This window comes from Coenobita brevimanus, chromosome 54, assembly GCF_032717465.1.
Source record: "Coenobita brevimanus isolate Jiangsu-jjx chromosome 54, ASM3271746v2, whole genome shotgun sequence".
Taxonomy (NCBI): Eukaryota; Metazoa; Arthropoda; class Malacostraca; order Decapoda; family Coenobitidae; genus Coenobita; species Coenobita brevimanus.
This window is the reverse complement of record NC_137007.1, coordinates 5,932,209-5,952,393: the sequence shown is the minus strand read 5'-3', so window position 1 is coordinate 5,952,393 and position 20,185 is coordinate 5,932,209. Positions and strand designations below refer to the sequence as shown.

The 20,185-nt window shown below is 44.7% G+C and overlaps 1 protein-coding gene across 1 annotated transcript in view; it reads left to right on the top strand.

The window, feature by feature from the left end:
• Window positions 1-20,185, top strand: part of LOC145401012 (membrane-associated guanylate kinase, WW and PDZ domain-containing protein 1-like) — a 554,078-nt gene that overhangs the window by 179,254 nt on the left and 354,639 nt on the right. The window lies entirely within an intron of this gene.

The following is a 20,185-nucleotide window of genomic DNA, read 5'->3' as shown; positions in this document are numbered from 1 at the left end:
TTAGGGGATCTTAATGCGGAGGAATATCGAATAGTCGTGACTTGCGTGTTTAAAAGAAATTTCTTGATTCAGATATACATGACAGTATTTCAGATTGCTTTTTGTCAGCAGTGAAAGCAGTCTCAAATAATTGCTGGACATACGATGCAGTATAAACAAGTGCTTGGAGCAAGCTGAATCGCCAGTGAATCAGCAATGATGACAAATTTTGTTTGTGCTGTAGTGGACTGTAAATCAGTTTCATCATCCTAATACGATGACACATGATGTGAAAGGATGGGCCAGTTTCGAGGAAAAAAAGACAGTAAACGTCGGAGGCTATGGGAGATACGGTGCCGAAGAGGTGCTGAGTGGAGGGCTCAGGAAAACATTATATATACGGACTTCTGGCAGCAGGAATAAAAGTTTATCAGCCAGTTCAATATTCGTCTGAAACACTCAGTTTTTAATTGTTAATCAGTTATTGCCTTACATTAATTTATTATAAACTATTATTAAACATTAGATTGCATTCTGTTGTATAAAAAAAAGTGAAAACAGATGCTGTTTTCATATTTTTTAAAGAATATCAGATACATATTTATGGCATTAACCACATAGGCTTTAAAAAAAAATTGCTGATTCAGAAAATGTTCATATAGCCTAAGGAGACAAATTACCGCCTAAATCCACAAAATATTTCTCTCCTTGAGATTCAGAAGAATGCCTCCAGACGGCAGCACCTTCAGTACAAGTGCCAATGAGCGCGTTCACAAACTCGGGAGTTGCCAGTGATCGCCAAGTAATTTAATTAGGAACTCGGTCAACTTAAGTAAAATACTGCAGAACAGTTACCAGAATGCATAAAACGACAAGTGGTTCATTAACATTCAGCACATATTAATAGAAGTCTCGCTGCATGTTTAATTTGAAACGCTTATCATTTGCTTGTCAAAGAGATTAATGTTTCATCTGGCAAATGATGAAGAGAATATTCCAGTTATAAGTTGCAATAATATGAAGCCAAAATCATGCGAAGATCCCCAAATCCCAAATACCGATGTTTCCAGGAAGACGACAAAAAACCTTGGTGCATACAATCTTCATCTGATTCCTGTAATTATTTTGCAGCCAAACGACTTCATGTTGGCATTAGCCTATATATATGGACATAAATATCTGAAAGTTTTACTTGTTAAAACAATAATTTAAAAAACATGGTTGAGAATGTATGTAATCGGTTTTAAACTACAAAGAATATTAATTTTGTCCCGACGTTTAGACAGTTTTGTTAGTTTAGTGATTCCCTTCAACTCTGTCATAGTGAAGCTTATTTTCCTCATTCTGTTGAGTAAGTTCATAAAATTATTCTTATGAAGTAATAAAGGAAACATTTATGAAACAGTAGTTTCGTTGACCGCATTTTTATTTTTCAAATCAAGTCATTAGATGAAGATTAGTAGCGTGTGGGAGTTTGTAATGCACTTAGCCTGTTGTTACATTCTTTCACACACTTACATTCATTCATATGCAATTAGATCACATTCCTGCAACATATCTATATACATTCATATACAGTTAAATCACATTCCTGCATATCTACGTACCGGTACCGTACATCCATACACAGTTGCGCCACACCTACATCCATACACAGTTGCGTTACACCTACATCCATACACAGTTGCGTTACACCTACATCCATACACAGTTGCGTCACACCTACATCCATACACAGTTGCGCCACACCTACATCCATACACAGTTGCGTTACACCTACATCCATACACAGTTGCGTCACACCTACATCCATACACAGTTGCGTTACACCTACATCCATACACAGTTGCGTCACACCTAGGCTACATCCATACACAGTTGCATTACACTCCTTTACTCCATTTCTAGACATTTCGGCGCCCCCTGTGTCTAGGTGGGTTTGGCGTTGGCGAGATAGAGTGGCCTTATCAATGTATCGGTAGTTGACGGGGCAGATAAGGCCGTGTGTGCTGGGGCTTGCTATCACTGCTGGGGGGAAGGGGGCTGGTGATAGCAGTTAGGTGGCGTGGCGTTGAAGGTGGATGGGGAGATGGGTTGGGGATTGAGGGATTAAGGGGGGGGATATTGGGTGGATAGAGAGGTTGAAGTCAGGTAGAGATGGGGAGTGAATGGAGGGGGAGATTGGTGATAGCAGTTAGGTGGGGTGGCGTTGAGAGGGGGAATGGGGTGGGGATTGAGGGAGGAGGGGGAAGATAGATGGGTAAAGAGGTTAAGTCAGATAGGGACGGGGATTGATGATAAATTTGGAGGGGTTGAGCGGTTGAGGGGAGTGAAGGGGATATGTATTGTTGTGGGTAGTGGGAGTTAGGGATGAATGGAAATTGAAAGGGAGTCGGCGGAGAGATTTGTGATAGTATTTAGTTGGAGGGAGGGAAGGGGGGAGGTGGAGGTAGGGATTCAGGAGGGAGCAGGAATTAGTGGGGAAGGAAGTTATGCATCAAATAGGGATGGGGATTACTGATAGGATAGGTGGGGACTGGAAGAGGGGGGATGGGGAATGGGTAGGAAAAGGAGGAAGGATGCAGTTGGGATGGGGGCAGAAGATTGGTGTGGGGAGAGGGAAGTCTGTTGGAATTTCGGATGGGGAATGAGAGTGGGGGAGATGGGGAGTTGTTGTGGGGAATATTTGAAGTCAGGTGTGGTTGGGGGTTAAAGTGGTGGAGAATGTAGGGGTAAGAGCCAGGTATAGGGGTGGGGGGTTGGTGATTGGATGGAGGGGTGTATGGAGTCTTATCAAGGAGGATAGAGAAAGGAGCGAAAGAAAAGAAAAAGAAGAGTGGAAAAATGAGGGAATAGTGAAAAGTGAAAGTATCTGTGGGGCTGAATGGTTGAGTGGACGAGGGAATAGCTGAGGATTTATGATAATAATAATAATAATAATAATAATAATAACAGTAAAAATAATGATAAGTAAAATACAAGTAAGTTATTTAGGCGTAATACCCGTGTGTGTGTGTGTGTGTGTGTGTGTGTGTGTGTGTGTGTGTGTGTGTGTGAAGCTGAGTAATGAAAGTAACACATCACCCATGAAAGTGAAGGATGGAGATTAAAGTTCGATGGGCCGGAAATAATGTTTGAAAGATGAATAAAGGGAAAATAAAAAGGAAAATTGAGTTTATTATAAAAAGGAATATGGTCTTGTCTTTATTGGTAGTTTGAGAGAGAGAGAGAGAGAGAGAGAGAGAGAGAGAGAGAGAGAGAGAGAGAGAGAGAGAGAGAGAGAGAGAGAGAGAGAGAGAGAGGATTAGCTTTATCAGTGTGATTGTACCGTCATGCGTTAAGTGTTAGAGGGTGGAGGGGGATGGGAGGAAATGGGATAGTGGTGAGGATGAGAGAGATAGATAAAGAGAGAGTGAGAGAAAGGGAAATTGGAAAAGAAGGAATTGCTGAGGAAGGGTAATAGAGGGAAGTAGGAGGAGAGAGGGATGATGGAGTTGTGCAGGGAGGGTGGAAGGAAGGGATAGTGGAGAGGCGGGAGGGAGGAGGGGATGGTGGAGAGAAGGGAGAGCGGGAGGGAGGAGGGGATGGTGCAGAGGAGGGAGAGCGGGAGGGAGGGAGGAGGGGATGGTGCAGAGGAGGGAGAGAGGGAGGGAGGAGGGGATTGTGCAGAGGAGGGAGAGAGGGAGGGATGGTACAGAGGAGGGAGGGAGGTTGGGAGTGGTGAATAGACAACAATGAGGCAACTTCCGGTGTGGGGACATTTAACCTCATCCTCCATACCTATCCTTGCACAGCCTATCCCTGCACAGCCTATCCCTCTATACATACATACCCTCACGGCTAAATACGCCCATACATACCCTTACGGCTAAATACGCGCATACATACCCTTACGGCTAAATACCTGCATACTGTACATACCCTTACGGCTAAATACTTGCACACATAAGTGCTTACCTACCTGAATACCTACCTACCTACCTTCCTACTTACCTACCTACCTTCCTACTTACCTACCTACCTTCCTACTTCTCTACATACATACATGCATAAACACACACACACACGCACGCGCACACACACACACACACACACACACACACACACACACACACACACACACACACACACCGTTCCTTTCCTGTTTTTTACCGTTCTTTCTATCCATCATAATCTACTCTCTCTCTCTCTCTCTCTCTCTCTCTCTCTCTCTCTTACTCGTGTCGATTCGCTGCCCAATTTCACTCCATTTGTATCCACTCCCACTCCTTTCTCGCGTGTTATACTCTTCATTTTATTTTTTCTATCTTTTCTGTTCCTCTTCTTCCTTTATTAATTGTGTCACCTACCTCATTACATCTCTCTGCACTCACTTGATTTATTTATTGTCTTTCCACTTGGTCTCGTAAAGCTTGTTGATCATTTCCTTTCTCTCTCCATACTCGTTGCACTTTCCCATGTTCTGCCTCCTCATTTCCTCTCCTTAGTGTTTTCTTTGTTTCCATTCACATATTTCCTGATTCTCTCTCTCTCTCTCTCTCTCTCACGCACAATGCCCATTACCTCCTTTCCTCTCAACATTCTTCTGTTTTTTTCTTTCTCTCCAGCTCTGCATCACATTTTCTTTCCAGCTTTGCACCGCCATTTCTCACCATTGTCTGTCCCTCGGCCACCCACCTCCTTCCCATTCCTCCTACCCATTTTTCTTCTCATGTTACCTCACTCTGCCCAATACTTCTGTCTCCTGTTTACCCATTTCCTTTTTTATTTTTTTTTTTATTTTATCTCCAGCATGGCACCTCATTCCCACATCCCTCTCCCTTTTCACTCCCTGCCCTTTCCGTTTCCTGTATCCTTTCTGTCCTCATCGTTACCTCATTTCCCCAATAGCTGCCTCCCTCCATAGTCTCCTCCCCTCTGCCTTTTCCATATTTTTAGCGTTGTAATATTGGTGTAGTGTATTTTAACCAGGGATCTTATTGCGTATGTTATGCCGCCTCAACCCGCTCACAGGGCAGGTAACAGGCTGCCTAACTCTACTAGCAGTACTAATATTAACAACCCCGGGCGAAGTGTAGGGCCCCGGGGCTAGGCTGTCATATGGCAGTCGAGATTCAACAAGCCCAGTCACTACGATTTTATCTCGAGCTAAGAAAATAGGCGACATTGTCCTGAAGGGGTTAAGGGTGGGTGACTGTCCTAAGGCCCTGGATGGCACTGCTTGGTCGAAAAACTTCCCCCCGTCTCTCGTGGCCTCGAACCTTTGCGGCAGAACATATTGCCCCGACCACTAAACCCCCGTAGTACCTTATATATTTAACTTTATTCTTGTTAGGTTGCTCTTAGCCCACTTATTGAAGATTTTGCTCAGTTATGGTAGATCTTTTGTAAACTACGGTACGGTATCCCTTGTAGAATGCTGACCTGTGTCTAGTGTATTGTTGCTGCTTCATGACACTACTGTAAAACCTTATAAAATACTGTATTACTGAAAGGAATTAATGCAGAACTAATTTTTTGTGTTCGTTAGGTTGTCATATTCTGGTGAGCTTCGGAGACCCACTGACAAACCTGCCTTACCGTTTGTTATTGCTTACCAGAACCGAAGTTTTAATATAGAAGGCATGTTATTTAACGAAAGTGTCCCCATATTATCAAACAGAAATAGCTGTTAAGAAGATTCGTGAGTATAAAGACTGCACATAAATCGCCAAGGGAAGGGTGTCAGGGTGCCCTTTAAGTGCATGAGTATGACACAAGGCCCTCTCATTCTCTACCCTCGTCCTCATCTTGGCCTCGTCACACGTAACTCACTCCTCCCATTCTCACTTCTTTTTCCCCTCCCCTCCCCGCTATCTGCTCACTTCTTCCTTTATAACATCCTCTCCCCTCCACCTCCTAACATATTCTCCCCAGCAACCTCCCCACCGCTGTTTTCACTGTTATATGCCGTTATCTCCTCACTATCTTTCCTTCTTCCTCACTATACATTGTCTCCTAGCTCGTAGTCTTCCCCATATCTACCTCCCCACCTTCATCCTCTGTCTCCCCTCCTCCTCCATCCTCTGTCTCCCCTCCTCCTCCATCCTCTGTCTCCCCTCCTCCTCCATCCTCTGTCTCCCCTCCTCCTCCATCCTCTGTCTCCCCTCCTCCTCCATCCTCTGTCTCCCCTCCTCCTCCATCCTCTGTCTCCCCTCCTCCTCCATCCTCTGTCTCCCCTCCTCCTCCATCCTCTGTCTCCCCTCCTCCTCCATCCTCTGTCTCCCCTCCTCCTCCATCCTCTGTCTCCCCTCCTCCTCCATCCTCGTCCCCCCTCCTCCTCCATCCTCGTCCCCCCTCCTCCTCCATCCTCGTCTCCCCTCCTCCTCCATCCTCTGTCTCCCCTCCTCCTCCATCCTCTGTCTCCTTCCCTCCTTCTCCCCCCGTTTCTGTTCTTTCTCCTTATTTTCTTTTCTGATTTCCTTCCCGTCATCTTATCATCATCTCTAATTCCTTTCCCTCTGTGTGTCATTCTTTCCTCCCCATCCTCTCTCTCTCTCTCTCTCTCACACACACACACACACACACACACACACACACACACACACACACACACACACACACACACACACACACACAGTTTCCCTTCCTTCTTGCTATCGACTCTGATTCCTTCCCCGTTTTTTCTCACTATCTCGTATTCCTCCCATGTTTTTCTTCCTGACCATCTTCCTTACCACCACCACCTCCTCCTCCTCCTCCTCCTCTTCCTCCTCTCCCTCCTCCTCATCATCATCATCATTATCATCATCATCATCATCATCATCTTTCGGTCACGCTTTTTCTGTTGTTTGGCGTTTTTTTTTCTTCTCCCCAGTTTCCTTTCCACCTACATTTCTCCATTTTTCCTCCCCAACAGGACAGTCTCGTTTCTCCCCTTTCACTCCCCAGGTTCCTCCCCATCTTCACATACCGTCTTTCCTTCCCATCTCACCATCATCGTTGTCTCCTTTACACCATTATCGCCTCTTCTCTTTCCCTCATCTTCCCATCATCATCAGCTTTCCTTACCCCCACCACCTTTCTTCGTCTCCAACACCTCCCCCCTCCACTTGTCTCCCTTCTTTCCTCCTCCTCTCCCCATTATCGTCATCAGCTCTTCTCCTATCACTACCGTCATTAGTCTCCCCAGTATCTCCCCCCACTATTATCACGTCTCCCACCTCTTCCTCTCCTCTCCCCCTCTCCCCATCATTATCATAGTCTCCTCACCGTCATCCTTAGTCTCCCCACCTCCTTCTTCCCCCCTCACCCTTTTTACCTCTCCCTCCGCAGTTTCTCTTCTCTCCCCATATCCCCTCTTCTCCCCAACGCCCTCTCCCCCCACCACCATCACCTCTCCCTCCTCCATCTCTCCTCTCCCCCTCTCCCCTACCATTATCACCTCTCCCTCCTCCATCTCTCCTCTCCCCCTCTCCCCCTCTCCCCTACCATTATCACCTCTCCCTCATCTCCTCAACGTCCTCTCCCCACACTATTATCGCCTCTCTCTCCCTCCTCCTCTTTCTCTCGCCGCCCCCTTCATTGTCTCTCCCCCAGCTCCCCTTCACCATCGCCAGTAATACCATCTTGGATCGCGTAATATTAACACTTGACTGCCTCTTTCAAAACAGTTATTATCTTCCACACTATTCTGCTCCTCTTAGTTTCGCACCTACGGAATCTTACTCCTCTCACCCTCCTCTTCTCCTCCTCTTACTTCCCCCTGGTCTCTTCTTATTTCGCCTTCTTCCGTCTCATTCTTCTGGTCCTTTTGCTCCTCTCATTCTCTTCTCTTCTTCCTCTCACCCTATTCTTCTCTTCTTCCTCTCTCCTTTTCTTTCTCATACTTCTGTCACCCTCTTCTCTTCCTCTTACTCCTCTTACCCTATTCATTTCTTCCTTTTATTCCTGTCATCCTCTTCTCCTCTTTACTTCTTCCCTTACTCCTCTTTTTCCTCTTTTCAAAACACTTTTCTTTTCCACACTACTCTGCATTCCTTTCCTCACGACGCCTTCAAAATCGTCCTTCTCTCATGCTCCTCGTCATCTTTGTTCTCCTCCTCTTCCTCCTCTTACTTCGTCTTTTTCCTCTACTTAGAACACTTCCACCCTGTTCTTTCCTTACCAGACCACATAACAGCCTTGAACTCTTCCTCCTTTTTCGTTTTGTCTCATAACTTCGTCTTACTCTTTCTTTTGCTTCTCTTACTTGTCCTCTTCCTGCTACTTCTTCCTCTTACTCTTTCTTTTTTCCTCCTCCTCCATTTTTTTCTATCAGAATTTACTTTCTTCCAGGTCAGCTTTTATTACCACACTCCACTACACCCTCGTCATTTTAATCTTACTTATCTTTCTCCCCTCCTCCTCTTCCTCTTTCTTCTCCTCCTTATTGTACTGCTCCTTCCTCTTCCTCTTACTTCCCTTCCATATCGTAATGCTGCTTCTTTCTCTTCTCCTCCTCTTCCTGCTGCTTCTTTCTCTTCTCCTCCTCTTCCTGCTGCTTCTTCTCTTCCTCTTCCTCAACAGTTATTATATTCCTCGCCGCACTGTATTCCTCACCACACCCTCGTATTCTTACCCTTATTTTCCTCCTCCTCCTCCTCCTCCTCGAAGCCTTAAGTGTGTGATGGATCCGGGTGGAGGAAGAAAAACAGAGGAGTTGGTGGTGGTTCATTTAGCCTCTTTGGTGCTGGAGGAGGAGGAGAATTGAAGAGATGGAGGAAGGTAGGAATAGAAGGGGGGAAGAAATCAGAGACGGAGGAGGAAAGTAAAGCAATATGCAGAGGAAATGAGGAGGAGGAAAACAGGAATACGAGGAGGCAACCAACAGGAGTAGGAGCAGGAAAACAGGAGGAGGAGGAAAACGGTAGGAGGAGGAAGAGGAGAGATAGAGTAGATAGGAGGATGAATAAAAGAGGAAAATGGGATAAAATGAATATCTGGTAAAGTAGGCTACCTGACTAATTAATACGGTACCTTTTTATTTATGTACACTTCCACCCTGTTCTTTCCTTACCAAACCACATGACACCTTTGAACTCTTCCTCCTTTTTCGTTTTGTCTCATAACTTCGTCTTACTCTTTCTTTTGCTTCTCTTACTTGTCCTCTTCCTGCTACTTTTCCTTCGTCTTACTCTTTCTTTTGTTATTGTTGTTTTTATTTAGCCTTCTTGTTTTTGTGTCCCTTTTGTTTGTCCCTCATTTTAATTTCACGTTAATATTCTCTTTTGTCTTTCGTTACTATTGTTTCTCTCTCTCTCTCTCTCTCTCTCTCTCTCTCTCTCTCTCACACACACACACACACACACACACACACACACACACACACACACACACACACACACCTTCCCTTAGGTCAAGAGAGGCTATATCTCAGTTAAGCTTCTCCTCCTCCTCCTCCTCCTCCTCGTTACCGTCCCTTCTTCCTCCTCCCTGTCATCACGTTCTCACCCTCTTAATTTGGTTTTCATTACCCACACTCCATCATTTATGCCTTGAACCTCCCTCCTTCCCTCTTTTCCTTCTTTCTCTTCTATCTTCTTTTCTCCTTCTGTTCTCCCTCTCCCTCTCTCCCGCTCTTTCCTTCCATCTTCTCTCTCCACTTTTATCTTTTCTTTTCTCCTTTTCCCCTTGTTGGACCTTTCTCTTTCCTCTTTTGTCTTCTTTCTTTCTCCTGATTTTTGTTTCCTTTCCTTTCTTTCCATATATTCCCCTCGTTTTGTTTTCTCCTCTCTCGCTCCCTTTCTTCATTCTTCTATATTCCCTTCGTATATTTTCTCGCCCTTCTCTTCTCAGCGCTCTTCTCTTTCCTTCCACTTCCTTTTCTGTATTTTTCCTCTCCTCACTTTCAGTTCTTTTCTGTATTTCTCCTCTCCATGTTCCCTCCCGTCCTCCTTTCCTCTCCTCTCTTGTCTCTTCCCCTTGTCTCCTTCCTTTTCTTCTGTTTCAAAAAATTCTCTCCATCCTTTAGTCTATTTTTGTAACTTTTTTTTTTTTTCGCCATGTTTTCTTCCTTCTGTTTTCGTCTCTAGTTACCCCTCTTTTCATTTACTCTCTTCTCCCCCTCCCATCCACCCCTGTTCCCTTCTTCTCTCCCCTCTCCTCCCCATTCTTTCCTGCCCCATCTTTCTCCCTCACTTTGTCTTTTCAGTCCTGCATTCTCTTCTTTTTCTCTCCCCTTCTCTTATCCTGCCCCCACTTCCCTCCCATTCCCGTTCTTCCACCCCCCATTCTCTCTCTCTCTCTCTCTCTCTCTCTCTCTCTCTTTCATTCCTTCCCTATTCCCTCTTCTTTTTGGTCTCTTCCGTGCCTTCCCTCTTTTTTCCTCTGTTGTATTCTCTCTTCCTTTTTCTTTACTCATCTCTTCCTTTTCGTCTCTTCCACCCATCTCTTTTCTTTCCTCTCCTTTTTCCTTGTCTTTCTCATCTTGCATTTTCTTTCCCCCCATCTTGTTCCTTTTTCCTCGTTTGTCATATCATCTTGCCTTTACTCTCCCCTTTCTCCTCCCCTTGCCTCTTCTTTCCCCTTTTCTTTTCCCTCTTCTTTCTCCTTTCTTTCCCCTTCTCTTGCCTCTTCTCTCCTGCAGTATCATTCGGTCTTCTTCCTACACCTCTTCCTCTTTCTTTTCTTCTTTCATTCCCCTTCCTTTCCCCCCCCCTCCCTTTTCATTCCCCAACTTGTGTCTTTTTCCTCCCTTCTCATTTCGTCTTCCCTTCACTTCTTCTTCCCTTCACTTCTTCTTCCATATCTTAATTGTCCATTGTTTATTTTCCTCATTTTCTTTCCTCCTTCCCCTCTTCCTTCTTTGTATTTCCTGTTTAATTATACTGGTTCTTGCAACAGTGGCAGTCCTCCTCCTCCTCCTCGTTACAGTTTTCTCGTTCTTTTCAGTTTTTTTTTTTTTTTTTTTTTTTTTTTTTCCCTCAGTGCTTTTCCTTCTCTCTTAATATTCACACCCTTTCTTGCTCTCTACCCCTTCTTCCACCCCATTCAGGTCCCCTCTTTCCCTCTTCCCCTCATCTCTCCCTCTCTTTCCCCTCGCCTTCCTCTCCGTTCTTGGTTTACTATCCTTGTCTTCATTTATTAGTATTAGATATCATAGTCATAGTCGTGTCTGTAGTTTTTGTAGGTCTGTTTTTGTTTGCTCTTCCCTGTAGTTACTTTCCTCCTTGTCCTTTTTTCCTCCTTTTTCGTCCTTCCACCTTTGCTTCTCCTCTCCTCCCCCTTCCTCTTTGCTTCCTTCCTCCCCCTTCCTCTTTGCTTCCTTCCTCCCCCTTCCTCATTTCTGCATCTTCCTTCTTCACTTCCTTTCCATCCATTCTTCTTTTCCTCCCACATTGCCTTTTTTTCGTTTTTTCCTTCCTCACCTCCCCCCTCCCTCTCTCTCTCTCTCTCTCCTCTCCTCTCCTCTCCTCCTCTCCTCTCCAGCCCCCCCTCTTTTTTCTTCCCCCTGGAGTTCCATCGGGAAGTAATGCAATACAATTTTATGTAAAGTAATTATTTGTCAATGCATTAAGGCTGGTTCTGTGCCAGTGTGGGGGAGGGAGGGGGGTTGAGTGTATTAGGGACAAAACTACAGTACAATTGTTCAGCAGAAGGGGGAGGGGGAGTGGAGAGAGGAGCACTGGGGGGGGGGGGAAAGAGGAGCATTGGGGGAGGGGGGGAATTAGGGAAGAGAGAATGAGGGCAGGGAGGGTGATTGGAGGAAAGGTGTGGAAGGGGAGGGATTGGGGAAGGGAGGGTGAAGGGATGGGGGGACAGGAGGAGGAAGAATGAGGGGAGGGAATGGCTGAGGAAGGGAGAGTGAGAGGAGGTAGAGACAGGGGAAGGGGAATGAGGGGAGGGAATTGGAGGGAGGAGGGGAAGTGTGGAGATACCTGGATGTTGGAGGGGAAGTGTGGAGTTACCTGGATGTTGGAGGGGAAGTGTGGAAGGGGAGGGAAAACGTGAAAAGAACTGGATCGGGGGAGAAAAAATGTTGAGGAAACTGGAGAAGGGGAAGGGACTGTGTGGAGGGAAGTGGAGGAGGGGGAGAGGCAGTGTGGAGGGAAGTGGAGGAGGGGGAGAGGCAGTGTGGAGGGAAGTGGAGGAGGGGGAGAGGCAGTGTGGAAGGAAGTGGAGGAGGGGGAGAGGCAGTGTGGAGGAGGGGGAGAGGCAATATGGAGGGAGTAGGGAGTATTATATCTGGGAGAGTAGGGGATTGTAGGAGAGTTGTGTAGGGTGAGGCTAAAAGGAGCCTGTATGGAAGTGTGTAAGAACGCCGTGAACCTGAACTGTGCTGGAATGACCGAGGCTGTAACTCTCCTCACACAGTGTACCACGCCTCACACCACACTGTACTACACCACCACATCATATCACATCACAACTACACCACCACATCATATCACATCACAACTACACCACCACAGCATGCCACACCACACTACACCACCACACCATACCACTCCACGCAACACCACCACGTCTAGCCTCACCACATGATACCACACATTAGGCAAGGGGGATTAATAACAACTTCATCATGGACCGCGGAAAACATGCTGATGATGTAAACCTGAACGGGCGGTGACCTAGATATAACGTTTTCGCAATGTACTGTAATGTATATATATTTAATATGTACCAGCAATGCATTACGTATTAACCTAACACCTAATTAACCTGACCTGGCCTGATCATAACTAATTTGCCCTGGCGCAACCTAACCTGACCTTTCCGAATCTAACCTTTCCACCCAACCTGGTCTGCCTAACCTAACCTCTTGATCTATATTGACCCACCGTAGCCCCTCCTGATCTAGCAGTGTAACCTGATCTAACCTGGGAGGGAGGGGGAGGGGGGGGTACTTACTTGAACTGGTGGTGTGTCTTAATTTATTCTTGCTACTTTTGTGCAATTTTATTAACACAGAACCCAAACAGTGAATAGGAAAAGAAAGCTGTATTTAACTCTGGTACGAGAAGATGCTCCGAAGCTGATAAAGAAGGAAATACTAAATACGTCATGGTGGTGAAGAGGTTAACATTGCTGGTTCACTGGCACGGTATCGCCCCGGAATCCACTCCAGTGCCACACAAAAAAATCAGATGGAGTGGAATTTGCGCCGGAATTAGTGTATTGTTGTAATGGGATGGGAGGCCGGAGCGGTGGTGGGAATTGAATGGCAGTGGGGGGAAGGGGGGTCGAGGGAGGGGTAGTGGTTGTTGTTGGAGGCTCTCTTGTTGCTGTTTTTATTGGGGTCATTGGCTTTATTACCTTCATCACTCATGTCATCATTACTACCACTATCTTTCATTACCGTACCTTCATTTTTATTCGGGTCATTATTATTATTTTTATCATCATCACTAACACTTGTCATCACTACCACCTCCATTCATTACCGTCATTTTCATCATTCGTTACCGTCATCACTTATCACCACTACTAGGGCCACTCCTACTACCACCAGTATCCACAGCACTCAGTCATCATCATCATCATTTTCATCACACCACAACTACTCACTGTCTGTTTTGTTTACCTCACTGTGTCCTCTATATATTGTACTTTTTTTTCCTCCCTCTCATAATTGGGGCAACTCTTGTATTCTATTATAGTTAAGGCCAGACGAATTTCTGTGGCCGAGAATGAGTCATAGACCATGGCTAGTGTTAATACTAGCACTATTAACCCTCTCATGGTTGGGGCAGCTTTAGCATTGTATTCCAGCTAACGCCAGATGACAACACAGCAGAGTAATAAGTCCTAGGAGCATCAGGATTTACTTTTATTTACCTAGTTACCTTTAAACCCTATCAGTGTATTAAAGGCCTGATATACTGTACCTTTAAACGATATTACTCAGTGTATTAAAGGTCTGTTATGCTGTACCTTTAAACGATATTACTCATTGTATTAAAGCCTATTATACTGTACCTTTAAACGATATTAGTCTGAATTATAGGTCTTCAGTATTGTACTTTTAGACGATACTACTTAGTATATTAAAGGCCTGATATACTGTACCTTTAAACAATATTACTCAGTGTATTAAAGGTCTTGTATTGTACTTTTAAACGATATTACTCAGTATATTAAAGGCCTGATATACTGTACCTTGAAACGATATTACGCAGTGAATTAAAGGTTTGTTATACTGGTACTGAAGTGGTTAATGAAGCCATATCTAACGCCACCAGTGTGAAGACTCTCCTCAGCCTAATAACTCATGTACCTGTAAAAATAATATTGAGTCCTGTATTTAATTAATTGATTGGTTAATTAATTAATGTGTTGTTTCTAAACGACTATTCAAGTTAGGGGAGGCCCAGGGTAGCGAGATAATTGGAATCAGTCCCCAGTTTAGCCCTTTCATTAGCAGATTGTCTTATAATGTAGAGCAGAATGAAACGTGGAACTTGTAGAGTTGGACAAATAACTCGCAGTAGGGAGGTGAGGCTCCAATGTTTGCTTCAGTTCCCTCGTATCAGCTTACTGGCTACCCTTGTCGTAAACTCATAATATAGGTATCTTAGTCATCATCTTTTTACTGTTTAATAAGCGGCCTCGCAAGTTACATTAGGTTTGTCCCTGTTTGGTATGTTAGTTTTTGTACCAGTAGATTTTTGTATTTATTGTTTTTTTCCTTCATCTTCCTCTCTACTACCCTACACTTCTCTGCCCACTTCCCTCTCTACCACCCCTCTCTTCTTCCCTCTTTTCCATCTCCTTTTTGTGTGTCCTTCACTTATACCCTCCCCGTCGTCTCTACATCCTGTCAGTATTCCCTCCATGTCTGCTTACCAGTGTGTGTGTGTGTGTGTGTGTGTGTGTGTGTGTGTGTGTGTGTGTGTGTGTGTGTGGTTAAGAGAGAGAGACAGAGAGCTTTCACACCTTTCTCCCACTCCCCTCCTCTCCTCTCCCATCTCTGTTTTGCTCACTACCTTCGCTCTCTTACGTTTTCATTTTCTCTTCGTCCTTCGTTTCTCACACTTACCTCCTCAGTGCACCATATTCTTTACATTCTCTCTCTCTCTCTCTCTCTCTCTCTCTCTCACCGGGTTTAATAGCAGTGATTTCTTTGCAGGTACGTGTGTAACCTTGGTGCGTGGTGGCCAGTTCTTGCCTCCTGGGTGAGTACACGGCTTGAGACACAGGTGGGACAGGCAAGAATGAAGGATAAAAAGAAATTCAAAATAAGAATGACCACACAAGAATAAATGAGATATTAAAAAGAAACTATATAAGAATGAGGATAGTCAAGCAAGAATGAAGGATAAAAGAAATTATATAAGAATGACCTGACAATATTGGAGGTGATAACAACAAGAACTATATAAGAATGAGGATAGTCATTGCATTACCGGTTATATATGATACTTGTAAGACCGCATCTGGGTTATTCCGGCCAATTTTGTAAAGATATAATAAAAAAGGAAGTAAAGATAGAATAAAAATGGAAGTAAATATGTAATAAAAATAGAAACCGGTTAAAACATGTCCTTATATTAATTCTATCACTCAGAACTGACACTTAGCTGTATGTAATTTAGATAACTAAAACCCGATGTATTTTCTGTAACGAAAGAGGACACAAGAGGTAAAATATTGAACGATTTGATATTGTAAATCCGTTCACTACGTTAATGATACCCATAATTTTATTCCTGACATTCCCATTCTATCTTTTAGAGTTTAGGAAAGACCTCATGTGGCAAATATTTGAGAGAGAGTAATATAATAGAGGCACACACGTTTATACTTCTTTGTGTCCATTGCAGAGCGTCAGTTTAACAGTCCCTTCTCTAATTCCTAGTAGACCAGCATGCCATAGACCTTCACACGTCACCACTTAGACGCTAATGTTGCCCACCACCCATATTGAATACATGCTAAGGCAGTGTCATGCAGGACTGGTGTAATGGTATTAATGGCAGTGTTTTTATAGGTGGATGGGTGTTTTGGAAGTTTGTATTAACTCCAGTGATTAAATAGCAGACACGTTGACTCGAATCATTTATTAGTAGCCGAAAGTTCTCAAGTACAGAGTTTTAGCTGCCAAAGGAGAATTAAAATGAACATGCGATGCCAGTAAATTGCAGTATAGTATAACAAACAAATATTACATGCTACTCCCTTTATAAGAACTCCCATGACAAACTAATTCTGGCTTCACCGTGAAATAAGATTTTTAACGTGTTAGCTACAAGTTTAGAGGGTTGGTGTGTAGGCTATAGGACAATTACAAACAACCCCGCCACTGATGCAACTGGAGGGTCCGGTCGAACAGCTTTATACGCAAAATAAGGATACTTTTGCCCAGGGTTACATCGAAGGTCATCTAAGGTCTTATAAACAAGGCCGCCAGACCCCTCCACACGACGCACCGCTCCCTCCATGCCGCCCTTCCTTCATGCTATTATCACCCTTCCCGTTGCTGTAGCTTTGAAAATAGTTAAAATCTGTTATAACTGATATGCCGTAATTAAACTGGTCCCTGCCTCAATTTTGGATCGAACTTACTTCCTTTCAGACATCAGTGCAGCGTACGAAAGGCGAAGAACTAAAACATAACTGCTGGAATTTCTTGTATTAGGTACCATTTGTTATTCACCTCAGTTTTGGTACACCTTTCTGCATTTCCTGTAAGATTTCCTTCAGGTATTTAATTCTTGCCAGGACACCCTTCTTCCCGCAAGACTGATTGTACCTGTTGCGTGGGGAAACACACACACACACACACACACACACACACACACACACACACACACACACACACACACACACACACACACACACACACACACACACACACACACACACACACACACACACACACACACACACACACACACACACACACACACACACACACACACACACACACACACACACACACACACACACACACACACACACACACACACACACACACACACACACACACACACACACACACACACACACACACACACACACACACACACACACACACACACACACACACACACACACACACACACACACACACACACACACACACACACACACACACACACACACACACACACACACACACACACACACACACACACACACACACACACACACACACACACACACACACACACACACACACACACACACACACACACACACACACACACACACACACACACACAGCACCGTTTTTGTTCATCTGTTTGTCAGTCTGTGTCTATCTGTGTGTCTGTCTGTCTGTCGTATCTCTATCTATCCAAATATATGTCTGTCTGTCTATCTGTCTGTCTTTCTCATCATACTTCCATCTCCCTCGCACTCTGCAACCTTCATTTTTTATTATTTCTTTCTCCCTCCTCCCTCACTAGTTTCCTCGGTTAATAATTTCCTCCTCTCTCACACACAGTCGAGAGGAGGGAGAGAGAAAGAGGAAGCGAGAGGGCATGATAAAGAAGGAAGAGGAGAGAGAGGGAAATCAAGAAGGTGGATAAAGAGGGGGAGAGATGATGAAATGAAGACAGGAGAGAAAAGGGATGGAAATGAGTGTGAGAAAGAAGCACGGAGGGGAAGAGAGAGAGAATAGAGAAATGAAAGAGAAGAAATGAAAGGAAGAGGAAAATAAAAACAAATAAGAGTGAAAAGAGGAAGTATGTTATTGAGATGAGAAAATAATGTAGAAATTTCAGAAATAGAGAGAGAGAGAGAGAGAGAGAGAGTGAGTGAGTGAGTAGATAGAGCTAGTGTCCATCTTCATAGCCTTGCACACATCTTACCCCTCGCCTCCTTTCCATATATACTCATTTACTTAGCTCTCTTCCCCTCTTCATCCCCTTTCGTTACGCGTTTCCCCTCTCCCTCTTCTTTAGTCCTTCATTTGCCTCTCTATCTTCCCTCCTCCTCCTCCTCCTCCCCGTTTATCACACTCTGTCGCTCTGTCTCAGTTTCCTGTACTTACTCATTTTCAACTACTGTCTGTCCTTCCTTTCCATTCCTTCCTTGCTCTCTCCCTCCTTCCTTCATTCCTTCTACACACACACACACACACACACACACACACACACACACACACACACACACACACACACACACACACACACACACACACCAAATCCCGTCTCCCCGCCTCTTTCCTCTTCCACATTTGTCCATTCTCTCACCAGCCCCCTCCCCTCCGACCCCTCTTCCCCCCCCCCCTTCCAAACACTCGCTTCCCATCTTTCGATAAATTTGGCACCGAACTTATTCACAAGAGCCGAAACTGCATCCTGGACTGCTGCCCTCCCCTCTCAGCATCTCATCCTGTCCCTCTCTCTCTCTCTCTCTCTCTCTCTCTCTCTCTCTCTCTCTCTCTCTCTCGTTCTGTTCCTCTTTCCCCTCATTCCCTTTGCTTCCTGTTTCTCTTCCCCTTCCACAGTCCTTCTTGCCTCTTTCCCTCGTCTTACTTGCATTCTCCTCTTCCTGTTTTTCCTCCCCCGTCCTCTTCTGTGTTCTCTCCTGTCATTCCCTCTCCTTCTTGTCTCCTCCAATTCCTCTTTCCCTTTCCTGTTTACCTCTTACGCCTACTCTTACTCCTTTTCCTTCCTCCATGGCCACTCCTCTTACGCCTCTTCTTTTCCCTCCTTCCTCTTTGCCTCTTCCTCTTCCTTTTTTTTTTTTCCCCTTCTCCCTGCCTACTTTTTGTTTTTATCTTCACTTCGTCGTCCTTGCATCTTCTTTCTTTTCCCCGTCTTCTTTACCTCTTCTTTCTTTTCCCCGTCTTCTTTACCTCTTCTTTCTTTTCCCCGTCTTCTTTACCTCTTCTTTCTTTTCCCCGTCTTCTTTACCTCTTCTTTCTTTTCCCCGTCTTCTTTACCTCTTCTTTCTTTTCCCCGTCTTCTTTACCTCTTCTTTCTTCTTTCCCTTTCCCCGTCTTCTTTACCTTCTCATTCCGCATTCTCTTATCCCTTCTTTACCTCCTCTTTCCTCTTTCTCTTTCCTCCCTCTCTTTCCCCCCTCTTTTTCCCCGTCCTATTTGCCGCCTCCCCTTCCTCTTTTCATTTCAGCCGTCCTTCATGTTCCCTCTTCCTTTTTTCTCTCCTCACCGTTTCTCCTTTCCTCTCTTCACGTCCTTTCTACTCATATCTCTCATTCCCCAGTCCTCCCTGCCTCCTCCTTTTCCTTTTTCCTTTCTTCACCTTCTCTTCCTTCCTTGCCTCCTTTCGTCGTCTTCCTTCTTCACATTCGTCTCTCCTCCTCCTCTCTCCCTTATCTTTATTTTCATTCCTCTTGGTCGTTATGGCTAATATTTTAAAGGGAGGGGAAAGATGAGAGCGAGGAGTAAAAGGGAAGAGAGAAGAATGCAATAATGAGAGAGAGAGAGAGAGATAATACATAAGTGTGAGCAAACGTAAGCTTCTGATTTCTTTCATTATATACTTTTCCTTCCAAATCTGTCCCTCCACTTCCTGCTTTTCCTCCTCGTCTTTATCTTGGTCCTCATCTCCAATCATTTCGTTGTCCTTTTCCCCTCTTTCCTTTCCTTCATCCTTCCTTTCTTTCTTTGTTTCGTCCTTCCTTCCTTCCAGTCTTCATTCCACACCTCCTTCCCTCCTTCCTTTCTTCCCTCCTTCCCTTCCTTCATTGTTTATCACACCTCGTCATTCGCCCCGTCTTCTTTCCCCTCCATTTTCTTGCCATTACCTCCCCCAATTCTTCCACACCATCTTTGTTTGTCATATCTTCTTTTCCCCTTAAACATCCCTTCCTCTTCTCTCCCATCCCTTCCTTCTCCCTCCCTCCCTTGTGTATCGTACTTTCTCTCCATTCACCGCTTTCCTTCTCTTTTCTCCTTACATCCTTCCTCCCCTTTTCACTCCATGCATCCCTCTCCTTCCCTTCTCTCCATACATCCTTCCTCCTCTTTTCTCTCCATTCACCACTCAACTTCTCTTCTCTCCATCCATCCTTCCTCCCCTTTTCTCTCCAAATATCCCTCTTCTTCCCTTCTCTTCATCCATCCTTCCTCCCTTTTTCTCTCCATTCACCCCTCTCCCTTCTTTCCTCTCCCTTTTCTTCCTTCTCTCTTCTCTCCTTGTTTATCTTATCAACTCTTCATGCACCCTTTCCTTTATCTCCCTCCTCTCTCTCTCTCTCTCTCTCTCTCTCTCCCCTGCTGTTTTTAATTTAACCTTTCTACTGTTATTTTTTCATGTTTATTTTCTTC